The sequence below is a fragment of the Oratosquilla oratoria genome, chromosome 22 (genome assembly GCF_046742065.1).
Source record: "Oratosquilla oratoria isolate Oo_2021 chromosome 22, ASM4674206v1, whole genome shotgun sequence".
In the NCBI taxonomy this organism is placed as follows: domain Eukaryota; kingdom Metazoa; phylum Arthropoda; class Malacostraca; order Stomatopoda; family Squillidae; genus Oratosquilla; species Oratosquilla oratoria.
The window spans coordinates 40,645,395-40,650,394 of NC_134798.1; positions in this window are offsets into that span (position 1 = coordinate 40,645,395).

Below are 5,000 nucleotides of genomic sequence, written 5' to 3' on the forward strand. Positions count from 1 at the left end.
CCCCGCTCTCTCCCTCTTCCCCCACTCTTCCTCCTCCCCTCTTCCCCCTCCTTCTCTTTTTCCCCCTCCTTCCCTTCTTCCCCCTCCTTCCCTTCTTCCCCCTCCTTCCCTTCTTCCCCCTCCTCCCTCTCTTCCCCCTCTTCCCCCTCCTCCCCCCGCCCTCCCTCCTCCCCCCTTCCCCATTCTCCCTCCTCACCCTCTTCCCCCTCCTCCCCTTCTTCCCCGCTATCTCCCTCTTCCCACGTTCTCCCTCCTCCCCCTCTTCCCTCTCCTTCCCTTCTTCCCCTCTTCCCCCTCTTCCTCATCCTCCCCTTCTTCCCCCTCCTCCCCATATCCCCCCGCTCTCCCTCCTCCCCCTCTTCCCCCTCCTTCCCTTTTTCCCCTCCTTCCCTTTTTCCCCCTCCTTCCCTTCTTCCCCCTCCTTCCCTTCTTCCCCCTCCTTCCCTTCTTCCCCCTCCTTCCCTTCTTCCCCCTCCTCCCTCTCTTCCCCCTCTTCCCTTTCCTCCCCCCGCCCTCCCTCCTCCCCCCGCCCTCCCTCCTCCCCCCTTCCCCGTTCTCCCTCCTCCCCCTCTTCCCCCTCCTCTCCTTCTTCCCCCTCCTCTCCTTCTTCCCCGCTATCTCCCTCTTCCCACGCTCTCCCTCCTCCCCCTCTTCCCTCTCCTTCCCTTCTTCCCCTCCTCCCCCTCTTCCTCATCCTCCCCTTCCTCCCCTTCTTCCCCCTCCTCCCCCCATCCCCCCGCTCTCCCTCCTCCCCCTCTTCCCCTTCCTCCCCTTCTTCCCTGCTATCTCCCTCTTCCCCCACTCTCCCTCCTCTTCCCTCTCCTTCCCTTCTTCCCCTCCTCCCCCTCTTCCCCTCCTCCCCCTCTTCCCCCTCCCCCTCTTCATCCCCTTCTTCCCCCTCCTCCCCCCTTCCCCGCTCTCCCCCTTCCCCGCTCTCCCCCTCCTCCCCTTCTTCCCCGCTATCTCCCTCTTCCCCCGCTCTCCCTCCTCCCCCTCTTCCCTCTCCTTCCCTTCCTCCCCTCCTCCCCTTCCTCCCCTTCTTCCCCTTCCTCCCCTCTTTCCCTGCTCTCCCCCTCTCCCCCCCCTCTCGCCGCTTCAATCCAGGGCCTGGGCGCCGTTTCCCACCTTGTTTTCGAGGAACCTCAAGTTTGTTTGCTCTGCGCCGCAGACCGCCTGTCTCCCGCTTTCCCTCCGCTGTCCCACTGTTTGCTCATATTTGATCTCCGGGTCGGAGCCTTTTGCTTCTAAGGGTTCCGACGACCTTTTTTCCCCTCCTCCCATGCACGGCCTGCTGGCCCTTTTTTCTCGCTCCTTTGTCTTGTCTCCTTTTTTTTTTTTTTTTTTTGGGGGGGGGGGCGCAAGTGTTTCTGGGCCTTTGTTTCCAAAGGTCTCGAGGTCTCTTTCTACTGAGGCCTACGGGGCCTTTTTCTTCCTTTGTTATTTCTCCTATTTGTCTACTTTTTTGTTGTTATTATTATTATTTCTTTTGCGCGCGTTGATATAGAATGTTTCATAGTGCACCATCTTTTATTCCGCCATATTTGTTTTGATTCCAAGACATACTCAGCCTTTTTTAAATTTATTTTTCTTTCTCGTGGCATTTAGACCTTTTTCATTCCTTTTTCTTATCTTCCATTTATCTACTCTTTTTTTTCATTTTCGAGGGATTTTGCAAAATGTTTTCCAGCGCACGTCTTTTGCGCGTTAAGTAGCGGTTCGAACCCTACCACCGGTGAGTTGAACTAAGGACATAGTTCATTACATGCTGCGCCACAAAGTCTTCTGTAAGGAGCACCGTCCTAGCCGCCTGATAGAAAGAAGTTTGTGACGCTAAACTTTTTTTTTTTTTGCGAGCTAAACGTTTCAAAATAACGCGAGCATTAGCAAACACACTAAGAAGTGTGAAGCTTACACCAGGAGGCGCTTAGCTGCGCCCAAAGCCACAACTTTTGCCTAATTAGAACTGTATGGCAAAAGCCCTGTTCACACTAGCGGTTTGAACCGCGCGGAAACCGCGGCGGTACCGTACAGTCAAGGAAAAACTGTGCGGTTGTGTGTAAACGCCTCCATTGACTTACATTGTAACTGAACCGCCGCGGTTCCAAGACCTAGTGTGGACAAGGCCAAAAAGTTATTCTCAAAACCCGAGCCATATATGTTTATCTACTTATTGCTTGAATAATTACTTGATTAATAAATGAATAAATAAATAAATTAATTAATTAATTAATCAAATTTCACTTATTCATCTATTATTTATTTATTTATCTATTTTCTATTCATTTATTCATTTTATTCTATTTTTCTTAATTTTTCCATAGAGCCATCTTTTGTTTGGAATCATAACTATTTCTTCCTATTGACTTAAAACCCTGTGTAGTAAGCACAATTACACCTTGCCCCCTCTAGCACCTACAGCACCTCCAGCACCTCTGTCACCTCATCCTTTACTGGCATTGCAACCTTACTGATCTCACATACTAACATCTCACCCTTATTGTTATTTCACCTTCACTGACACCTAATCACCTAATTTTGATTAACACCTACTTCTTGGTGGCGCCTCACCCTTAAGAACACCTTCTTATTTCAGGCACCTTAACCCCCAAACCCACCTCCCCCCACCCCCACCTGCTCAAACTTTCTTCCTTAAGGTCTTCTTTCTAGGTGAGGCTGACGATGCCAAACCGTGCGTCTATGTGTGTATATACCAACCCTTAATGGACCAAACATTGGCGTTTAGGTTTAATGGAGTGCCAACATAGACCTTGATCACGTAGTGGCCTACTGACCTACCTCAGTGCCAACCTGCACGTCCTGCACTTGTTCTGAGTGCCAAGGTTTGCCTTGATCACGTAGTAGCCTACCGACCTACTTCAGTGTCAGCCTGCAAATCCTACCAAAGTATAGAGTACATCAGCCTTAGTCCTGTAGTGACCTACTGACCTACTTCAATACCATCCTGCACGTCCTGAAGGTGTTCTGAGTGCCAACATCAGCCTTTGTCCTGTATTGGCCTACCGACCTACCTCAGTGCCAACCTGCACATTCTAATAATGCATAGAGTTCCAATATGAACCTACAGGCCTGAGTGTCAGCCTGCACGTCTTACCATCGCACCGGGGTCTACCGACCTACCTACAGACCCGTTAGTACCCTACCGGTACACCTGTAGACCTACTTATCTGTGTAGTAATTTGGTACTACTTTACCGTAGTTTCATAACAAGCTAATCTACTTGAGAGTGTCATAGTCATGTGTATTTACTCTGGTTGAATTTAAATGGTTTTATTTAACTATTTAAAAAGCTATAATCCCCAAAGGATTAAAATTTATTTTGATATATACATATATACGTATGCATATACATATACATACACATATGCATATACATATACATATACATATATACATATACATATACATATACATATATACATATACATATATACATATACATATATACATATACATATACATATACATATATACATATACATATACATATACATATACATATACAGGCGGTACAGTCCTCGCTTTATATGAAGCATTCCGCTCTGGCGGGGGTTCGAATCCCAGCTGATGAGTTTATTTCCAATATGCATATACATTATGCATATACATATGCATATACATATACATATACATATACAGTACATATACATATACATATACATGTACATATACATATACATATACATATAAACATATTCAATATACACATATGTTCATGGACAGTGATTCCCTTTGAAGGCATTATCTCATCTAAGCCTTTGTTGAAAATAATTGGAAACTGGAGTTTGAATGATATACTGTATAATGAAAGCAGCCCCTCATTCTAGTAACACTAGAAAGACCATAGTTTCCTGTGACGTACATTATTTTATTGAAACCGTAATTTCTAAAATGAAAAATAATAAAAAATAATAATAATAATAATAATAATAATAAAGGGAAAATAGAAATGTCTTCTATTTTTCACCGAATGAAAACGGACTTGGGTGGAAAATGTATATGCATACGTGTGTGTGTGTGTGTGTGTGTGTGTGTGTGTGTGTGTGTGTGTGTGTGTGTGTGTGTGTGTGTGTGTGTGTGCGTGCGTGTGTGCGTATGTGTATGTGTGTCTGAGTGTGTCAGTGCATTCATAATCTATTATAAACCGATATGATCAATTCATCTACATCTCTATAGTTTCCTTAGTCTATAGTTAACGTTCTAAATATTCATATTTTTCTTTTGAATGTTTTTTTTTGGGGAGGGGGCGGAGGAGGAGGAGGAGAGATATCTTCCCACTCTGAAATATGTAAAAAAAAAAAAAAAAAAAAAAAAAAAAAAAAAAGAGAGAGAGAGAGAGAGAGAGAGAGAGAAAATCAGAGCGGCGTTGACTCTCACTCTCGTAAAGGACGTTCATAAAATCCAAATACAGAAGAAAACTTGGAACACAAATTACAATTTACCGAGCCAACAAAGAGGAAAGTTGCAACTCAAGAATTACGAGGAACAGCCTTTCGAACTTTGCGTCTTATAACGGGACAGTACTCAAATAGTCACTAAAAAAAAACAACTGGGGATATCCTTCTCCCCTATAATCCCCGAGTTGAGGCAATGAAGAGAAGCTTAAGTTGGAAATCCTCCACAAAACGATGACTTTCTGTGTATTTGTTCAATGAAGAGATGTGACGTCGCCTAATTGATACATCTATGGGTCATAACGTGGTATTGTTTTGACTGTAAACGTAGCCTTATATTAGGATTTGTACAATGAAGATATACAATGTCTCTCAAATGGTATATCTATGGATTTTGGTATGGCAATGTTTTGAGAGTAAAGTTCATGTTTATTGTACAATAAGTAATTTCTGATTTCCTTTCAGAGGCATTTTTTTTATGTCTTGGGAAATATGTTCGACGTTGATTTGGTTGCCGGTTGTACACCCAAAGCAGCTTGACCCAAAATGCAATGAAACTATGTCAGCACAAATTTCGTTGACTTAGCA